Source organism: Rhinopithecus bieti, unplaced genomic scaffold (assembly GCF_001698545.2).
Source record: "Rhinopithecus bieti isolate Rb0 unplaced genomic scaffold, ASM169854v2 scaffold_865, whole genome shotgun sequence".
NCBI classification, from domain to species: Eukaryota; Metazoa; Chordata; class Mammalia; order Primates; family Cercopithecidae; genus Rhinopithecus; species Rhinopithecus bieti.
The window spans coordinates 1,771,625-1,781,159 of NW_016803288.1; positions in this window are offsets into that span (position 1 = coordinate 1,771,625).

Sequence of the window (9,535 nt, forward strand, 5' to 3'; positions counted from 1 at the left end):
TTACAATTAATTGTAATTGGCTGATTTTTGTCTTTTTAGTAGAGACAGGCCACCATGGCTAGGCTGGTCTCGAACTCCCAACCACCCACCTTGGCTTCCCAAAGTGCTGGGATTACAGGCGCGAGCCATCGTGCCCAGCCTGTGTCTGGGTTCTTTCACCTGGCAGAATGTTTTCAAGGTGCATTCATGTTGTAGCCTGTATCAGCGCTTCACTTCTGTTTATTGCTGAGTAATTTACCTCTATATGGATAGACCACATTTTGCTTATTCATTCATTCATTGGTGGACACATGGGCTGTTTCCACCTCTCGGCTGTTGTGAATATCATTGCTGTGGACATTTGTGCACAAGGTTTTCTTTGAGCAGCTGCTTTCAGTTCTCTTGGGCATTGACACAGTGGTGGAATTGCTGGGTCATGTGGTGATTTTATGTTTAGAGGAATGAAGAAACTATTTTCCACAGTGGCTAAACCATTTCACATTTCCTCTAGCAAAGAGAATCCTATACAAGGGTTCCAATTTCTCCACATCCTTGCCAACAACTCTTAGCTGTTTTTTTTTTGTTTGTTTGTTTGTTTTTTTTTAACCTGGGTGACACTAGGACTTTTTCGTACATAGCCTGGGGAGATTCAATACAGAGAAAGAAATTGATCATGCAGAAGGAGGAATGGGATCATTGATAGGGGGAATGTTTTGGAAGGTGAGGGGGACATAAGACCCTCAAAATGGGGGATGCTCCAGAATGGGGCGTCTGCTTGGACAGAGAATGGGGAATGGGGTGTCTGCTTGGATGCTGGACTGCCCAAAGGAAAAAGAGGAAGATCTCTGACACTAAGGCCCTGGGGCTTACTCTGGTGAGCTCGCCCCCTCCTAGTGAGGGGCTCTCCCAGAGAGCAGCATAAATCAGGGATGGGGAGGAGAAGGGCAAGAGCGGAAGACTCTCTTTAAATCTCAACTCTCACCCACAGACGTGGTGCTTTTGGGCAAGTGGTATAACCTCTTGAACCTCAGTATCCTTGGCCTTTGCATAGAGATAACAAAGCCTCGGCGGGCTGCTCTAGGATTCAATGAGGCTGTGCACAACATGTGTCTGGCATTTAGTGGGTGCTTCCTAAAGGTAGGTCCCTTCCGTCAACTCGTCCTTTAGGCTAGCTTGTGAATTGCCAGATAGAAATGATAGCTTTGCCCTTCTTTGTGGCCTTCTTAATATCTAGGACAATTTTGGGCACATAGTGCTCCATAAACATTTGAAAATAAATCAATAAACAAAAATAAAAATAATGATAAATAAAGAAATTTCCCAGCAATCGCAGCAGCAGCAAATATTACTGAGCACTTGCTCTGTGGCAGGCAATCAAACGACAGCACCTCCTTTGATCTGAACAACATAACCTCGAGGTGAATACCCCTTGTCCCCACTTTGCAGGGGAGTGACTTGCCTGCTGTGGCATAGCTGGGGAGGGGTGGGCTGGGATTTGGGCCCAGATGTCTCACATCAATTCCAGTTAGTCATTATAGTATACTATCGTCAACCTAAATAACAGAGGCTCTGTAAAAAATATATGTTTATTTGGGGTTATAGCCTTGCAATGAGAATCCACATGCCATAGTACACTATGTGCATATTCGGGAAGGTAAAGGAAGACAAAGGTTTCTTAAAGGGAATAAAATAAGAGGATTACACAATTGTTTTAAAACTAACTTACTGCACCTAAAAAAGGTGTCAAGAAAGAGGCTGGTTGACCATGTGAAGAAAGGGTGTGGGCACTAGCTAGACACTTAGGGAAGAATTGAACTTCCTGGGAAAGCAATCCCTTCACCCACAGGCAGCCTCTACCTCCCTGTGTTTTCATCTCCTTAAGCACAGTTGAGATCACCCTGGGCACAGAAATGTCATCTTTCCAGGCTCTGGTGGTGTCAGATGTTGAAGGCTGGTTGATAGAGACATTTCACACAGATGTCTCCCAGGGATTGGGTGATCTTTCTGCTTCAGGCCACCACTTTGTCAACATCAGTGCACCAGGGAAACAGAATTAGCCATGACAAGTTTTCCCGACTGCCCTGAATCAGTGCCAAGGAATTGGAGTGAGCTTTTCCAGGTTCCTGAGAGAGTGCTGTCACCCAGGGCCTGAGCTTGTGCCTGAGCTGGCACAACCTGCCTTTCCTATGGTGCCCATCTTTCTGTGCTCCTCCCAGAGAACCACCTGTCCTTCACTTCCCATGCCCTCACCTCTTTCACTGCACAGGTCCGAAGGAGGTTTTTCAGTCCGTGGCTGGATTTGGATCTTTCCCTGGGCTGCCCAGCAACACTCCCAGATCCTTCACCTGTTTCTGTCCCATCTCCCTGATACTCAGCCCTCCCTTTCTCTCAGGCTGTTGCAGAGTGTGAAGAGCTCGTATGTGTGCAGCCCTTTGAGCTAGGGAAAGAGGGCAACGAGGCACTGATAAAATTTAACAATGACAGTGACCATGAGCATAGCATTTTGCGAGTGATGGTGCTCAGCTCTTTCCCTATAGCTGACTTTCCTGCCACATGGACCGAGCAGCAAGAACCAGCCTCTTGCCTTGCTCCTTTGGATGTAGGACTCCATCTACCTACTTCTTGGTTCCTGCTTTACCACTCTTCCATGTCACTTACTTGATCCTCCCCTCAGACCAGGCAGGTGGGCCCTGAGCTGGGCACATCCTCATGTTAAAAAAGAACAGATCTGACCCCCAGGGAGGTGAAGCTGAGGTGAATCCATTAGTCAGCAGTGGTTTTGCTGACACTCTTCTGCCTTCAGACTCCCAGTCCAGAATATGCTGACACACATGTGAGTATATTTGTAATAAGCTGAACTAGCCATCAATAGTTAACCATTAATCACTTATCAATATGGGCATTAGAAAATCTTTACAGTAACAGCTGGATGGAGTTTAATCATTAATGCTGTTTTCCTTGACAATGTCCCAGATTTACATCTGATTACATTGAGAGCCCATCTATATATGAAACGTATTCCATTTGCTCTTTAGACTAGAACAGGCAAGGGAAACCCCAGGAGACAGGTAAGTCTCGCTCACAGACCTGGGTCTGCTTCAAAGAGGATTTCAAGAATTACCGAGATTATTACAGAACAGCAGGAATGAGAGATTTGAAAACTGAGGGATTTGAAATAAACTTTACAGGATTCTGGTGAAGATTAAGGGGGAATACACGCATAAGATGCTTAGTGGGGCATCTGACAAGTGCTAATCCAGAAAATGCAGTTGATTATGAGTGATTATGGCTATGGTAATTATTCCAGTGTCTGATAATCTGGTAATGACTGTCTCTTTCTCCTTTCTCACTCCACTCCTGTTATTCCTTCCTTTCTCCCTTTACCTCTCCCTGTCTTTCTTCTCTCCCTTCTTCCTCCTCCTCCCTCTCCTCCCCTCCTCTTTCTTCCTCTTTCTTTTCTTCCTTCTCTTTTTTCTTCTATTCCTTCCCTTCTTTCCTTCTTTCTTTTCTCCCTCCGTTCCTTCTCCTCTTTCTCCTCTCCTGCACCTTACTCCCTCTCTCTCTCTCCCCACCTTAAAGCTGCTCTGTTTTTTATATTCATTTTCAATTTCCTGTTTTGGGATCCACTTTAGTTTCATGCCAAAATCAGCAGACAACCCTGAAAATTAATAATAAAGTCACAGCCAAGTGTGGATCAGAGAACTCGGGGCCCTGCGTGTGTTGTGGGGTTCTCCGTCCAGAGCTGTTGGCCAGTGACTTGTAGGAAGCACATGGCTTTGCCCTGCAGGGCCACATCTTAGAGTGGACAGTGTCTGAGGCAGTGACCACAGGCACTTCAAGGAAGCGTGACCTCCAGCTAGCACGAACCAGGATTGTGAGAACAAGTCCACGTTCGCAGTTTGCCGACATTTGGGTATACTGACGCTCATCAGGGTCTTCTCTTCACCTTGTTCCTTCTGCCCAACTCTAGCTTCTGAATGAGGGTCTGTCTTCAAGCTCTCTGGGCTCAGATCCAACCTCTGTGACAGGTTGGGTGAATGAAGTTACTTTTTCGAGCTTTGGTTGCTTTCTTTCTAACATGGGCCTGGCATAGCATCAGACACAAGGTCTTATTAGCAGCAGCAAAAGCCATTTTCTAAATCTTTAATTCCAGATGCAGCCTAGGTAGGGGCCAGTCAGGTCGCCTGGAGCAGAGTCCTCATCCTCTACTGCACTGGATATTAATTTTGCAGCTGCTAGGTTGTGGGGAGGCCCTGCAGAAAGGGGCGCGGGCTGCCTAGGTTGCAGATGGGCATTCAGAGGACCTGGGGAGGCGGCTATTCACCAATGGGCACAGCAGCATTTTGATCTTTTAAGAACCAGTATGACTGCACCTGTGGGCCCCAGCAGAGCATTAGTCTTGAATAGCAGTCATTTTAATATTGTTACTGAAGATGGGAAAGACAGGGAGCTAGTATGTTCGGAGCTCTCACCATACACAGAGGTTGTGCTTTATCTTATGGATTGTATTTATTATTTTATTTAAGCTTTAGAAAATTATTTTGAGGAATTTTAGGGTTATCTAGTCAAAGACCAAATGGGCCCCTCTCTTTTTCTCTCTCTCTTTTTCTGAGACAGAGTCTTGCTTTGTTGCCCAGGCTGGAGTACAGTGATGCGATCTCAGCTCACTGCAACCCCCACTTCCCAAATTCAAGCGAGTCTCCTGTCTCAGCCTCCCGAGTAGCTTGGATTACAGGTGTGTGCCACCATGTCTGGCTAATTTTTGTATTTTTGGTAGAGATGAGGTTTTTCAATATTGGCCAGGCTGGTCATGAACTCCTGACTCAGGTGATCCACCTGCCTTGGCCTCCCAAAGTGCTGGGATTACAGGTGTGAGCCATGGCGCCCGGTCCCTTTTTTCTTAAAACAGGTTTTAAGACATCTTCCCTTCCATGAGGCACTTATGAACAAGGAGCACCTTCTCTGTATTCCACAGAGGCTATTACTTGTGTTGCCTCTGGGGATGATGAGGCTCGCTTGGGTGCATTTAGCATTTGCTATGTGTTTCACATACATGAACTCATTTAAACCTCACAACAGCCAGCTGAGGTAGGTCCTGTTATTTCCTCCATTTGAAACCTTAAAACATGCAAGTACAGAGAGGTGAAGTAATTTTCCCCATCACACAGCTAGTAAGCTGTAGAGCTGGGATTTGAACCCATGGCTCTAGAGTCCATGCCTGGGGTACAAACTGTCTGTACATGGCCTTGCACTGCACAGGCAGGCAGTTTCCCACTGTGAGGTCCCAGGGACGACAAAAGCATCTTCAGCTCTGTAGTGATCTCTGAAGAGTGAGGCACACAGTTTTGAGCCTCTGCTGGATATAGCTCCAGTGGCAGTGGGTTCTTATTGATTTAACAACCTTCTGCCTTTTCCTTGCTGACAGGGAGTAGGAGAAGATGGGAGTTGATAGTGACCCAGAAAGGACAACCCACCACCCACATCCTCCTGGAGCTGACAATGTTCTCTATCTGCAACATGATTTCTGGGAAGAATGCACAATTGTCTCTTTGTCCTCAGCCTCCTCTCTCTCAACACAGAGGCTTCATCATCTGGGGTCTGCTGAGCACTCTTCACCCACTCTGTGGCCATATTCCCTTGCCCTAGGCACATCCTACAGGAATATCCTTTGCAAATGGCCCCTCATTGCCTTCTCTTCTCCTTCCCCCTGTTTCTGTACTGGCTTCTTCCTCCACATTTGTGGTTGCTCATCTGCTCTGACCTCAGTTTCTAGGTGTCCCAACTTTGGATGGACAAGGCACACCCCAACGAAAGCCATGCTCGGGCCACAGCTGGCATCACAGCTTCCCTCAGTTGTTCTCAAATCTAAAGCAGGGGTGTCCAATCTTTCGACTTCCCTGGGCCACATTGGAAGCAGAAGAATTTTCTTGGGCCACACATAAAATATACTAATGATAGCCGATGAGCTAAAAGACAAAACCACCCCGCAAAATCTCATAATGTTTTAAGAAAGTTTACGAATTTGTGTTGGGCCACATTCAAAGTCATCCTGGGCTGCATGTGGCCCTCAGGCCAAGGGTTGGACAAGCTTGATCTAAAGTGTTAGCTCTGGACGCCCACCATCTTCCCCCATGCTGTCTTCTCCACTACTGAGCCATGAATAGGCCCTCAACACCTTCCCACAACCTGACCAGGCTTGTTGTTAAGACAGCTCTCCACACTCCCCAGTGGCTGTTTTCCGGCTTCTCACTCCTGCCACCATCACCCTCCTTCTTTCCCCCGCAGTTGATGACTTTTCCCATCCTTCATGTGGGGACCACTGGACTCAATACAGATGCCACTGGACAGAAGTCCCCCATGTACCCCACTTCCACATCTGCAATCTTTGTTGTACTTTTATCCATACATTGACTCACATCCTCATCACCTCTTCTGCTCCTATTCACATTGACTTTCTCTGACAACTTTCTGTACACAGACTCCTCTTGCAGGCTCTCCAGCCTCACCCCAACCACTCTACTCAAAGCACCCTTGTAACAGTCACCAAGGACCTCCATGTGGCCACGTGCCATGGATGCTGATCATGCCTCTTACGTGACCCCTGATTAATATTCACTCACATCTCCTTATAGTTCTTGTCTTGCCACTCCTAACACCTTGCTCTCCCTGTTTCTCTGACTCAGTCTCCTTTGAAATTGACCATCTCTAGCTTCTCTCCAGGTTAGAGTTTCTTAGAAAGTTTCCCCTTCTGCCCTTTTTCCCTGGGTGACCTCCCCTAACCCCATGGCATTAAATACCAGTTGATTTATCTCCAGCCCAGACCACTTCTTGAGCACCAGTCTTATTTCCAGCTGCCCCAGCGATATGTATGATTTGATGTCCCACAAACATTTCTAGGTCAACATTTCCTAACTAGAACTGTTCATTTTCCCCCACCCGCAAATCTGTTACTTTCCGAGTCTTCTCTAGCTCAGCGAATGATAGTTGCCATAAATGATATAACAAGGATTTGCCAGGCATCTCGCAGGACCTGTTAGCTACTATATCCCTCATTTAACAATCATAATATGAGAGAATGATATCTATCTTCAATTGACTGATAAGGAAATAAACTTATAAGTTAAGTCACTTGCCCTGGATCACAGTGGCAAAGCCAGATGGGGACTCAGGTCTTGATTCTAATGGCCTTGCTCTTTCTACTCCACTCACATCTTCTCAAATCGTGACTCTTGCTTAATAATCTGGAGACAATTTTTATCCTTAGGCACCTGTAGGGCCGCCATGTTGCATACTTCTAAAGGGACATTTACCATGTCATCTGTGAGGATGGCGGTTCCTGGAGTTTTGCAGAGACAGTCATTCACATGAACTAGAATGAGAGAGTGAGTCCCTCAAGGCGAGCAGGGTGGTGGCCATGACTACTGTCATTTTGGCTTTCTTTGTCCCCTCCCATCCCACCTGACTCCATTCTGTCTCATCTCTTCCCCTCTCTTCCACTCCATCTATTCTGCTTACCCTGCCTACCTCTGGCCAGGAACTCTGTCAGACTGTGACACAGAGATGAATCGGTTATGGCCCCGGAGCATGAGGAGTATAGGAGTGTATCAGTCAGGGTTCTCCAGAGAAACAGAACCAGTAACATGAATAAATAAATACACATGCATGCACACACACCACACACACACTTCCTATCTGTCTGTCTATCTGGCTAAATTTATTTCAAGAAATTGGCTCATGCAATTGTGGGAGCTGGTAAGCCCAAAATCCATAAGGCAGGCCAGCAGGCTAGAACTTCCGGCAAGGCTGATGTTGCCTGCAGTCTTGTTCTGAAGGTGGGAAACACAGGCAGAATTTCTGTGTTGCGGTCTTGAGGCCAAATCCTTCCTCTGCAGGGGACCTGAGCTTTTTCTCTTAAGGTCTTTAAATGATTGGGTGAGGCTCACCCACATTATGGAGAGTCATCCGCTTTACTTAACATCAGCTGATTGCAAACATTAATCATATTGAAAAAAAATACCTTCACAGCAATATCTGGACAATTCTCCAGATGTTTGGTCAAACAATTGGGCACCACAGCCTAACCAACTCAACACATAAAATGAACCATTACATATAGGTCACAGTCAATGGCAAGGGCACAGATGAGAGAACAGTCACCCCATACCTTCTGGTTCCTGCCAGGCTAATGGATAGGAAGGTCACTTCCTATCAGTGGCAAGGACACAGATGAGAGAACAGTCAGCCCATACCTTCTGGTTCCTGCCGGACTAATGGATACACTGTGGGATGCACAGGAGAAGTGATTCAGATTTCCAGAAGGGACAAATGAACAGAGGAAGTGAGCCTTGAAGGTGAGACAGAGAAAGGAGCAAAGACATCCCAGGCCAATGGTGCAGCCTATGCAATGGAAGACCGGCCTGAGAAGCAAAAGGTTACAGGAACGTGGAGGTCCAGAGGCTGGTGCTCCCCTCACATGCATGCTGGGATGTGAGGGGAGGGGCTGGCCCCTCAGTGCAGGGCCTTGAATATCACAGTAAAGTTTGGACCCAGTGGTTCAGCAACCATCATTCTTGTCAGACCAGCTGAGCCTAAATCAGTAGCTCAGAGCCCATCATACTGTAAGAAATGGATATTCTTCCAGAATTGTATTTTCTGTCCTAGGAGGCAGGACATTCAAGCATTATTTTAACTCTACCTGGCTACCTGAGACTTTAAGAACTTAAATCTTACATCAGTTTGTTTTCTTAATTTAAAGCAATTTGAAAAACTTCTTTAGTTATAGAAGTATTTTTTTCACTGCAAAATATTAGAAAACTATAGGAAAACAAATAATAAGATAAAAATTGACTAGAATATCCTGGCCAAGTGGTAACTACTATTAATGGTTTGGTCGGTTTTCTGCCTTTCTGTCTATTTTCCATGTCCATAAATACACATCTGTCCTCTGCTCATCTCTGCGGCCGGTGTCCGCTGCTGTCCCATCCTGTGCTGGCCCAGGCCTCTCCCTTTCCACTCGTCCATGCATAGTCTGTTTGCTCTTCTGAAACTACCTCTTCTCCTAAAGTGTGAGCTTCATGAGGGCAGGGCAAGGTCTGCCTTCTTCAGAATTGTATCCCCATAGCCTAGAATATGAGGCACTTAATATTTGTTGAATAAATAATTTACTGTATAAATATGATGTTTTAGGTTTAAGCAAAAAGACACGTGAACATAGTTTAAGTACATATATTTTGTGAATCTATTAAAAGGGCATCTATTTTTTTCTTTTTTATTAGACTTTAAGTTCTAGGGTTCATGTGCAGTGTGCAGGTTTGTTACATATGTATACATGTGTCATGTTGGTGTGCAGAACCCATTAACTCGTCATTTACATTAGGTATATCTCCTAATGCTATCCCACCCCCCTCGCCCCACCCCACAACTAATGTTGAATAATGTTTGTTTATATATTTTCCTTTTTCTTATCAATTGAGAATTTATTATGAGCATTTCCCCCGGCATCAAATATTCTCATTTATTTATTTATTTATTTATTTATTTATTTATTTATTTATTT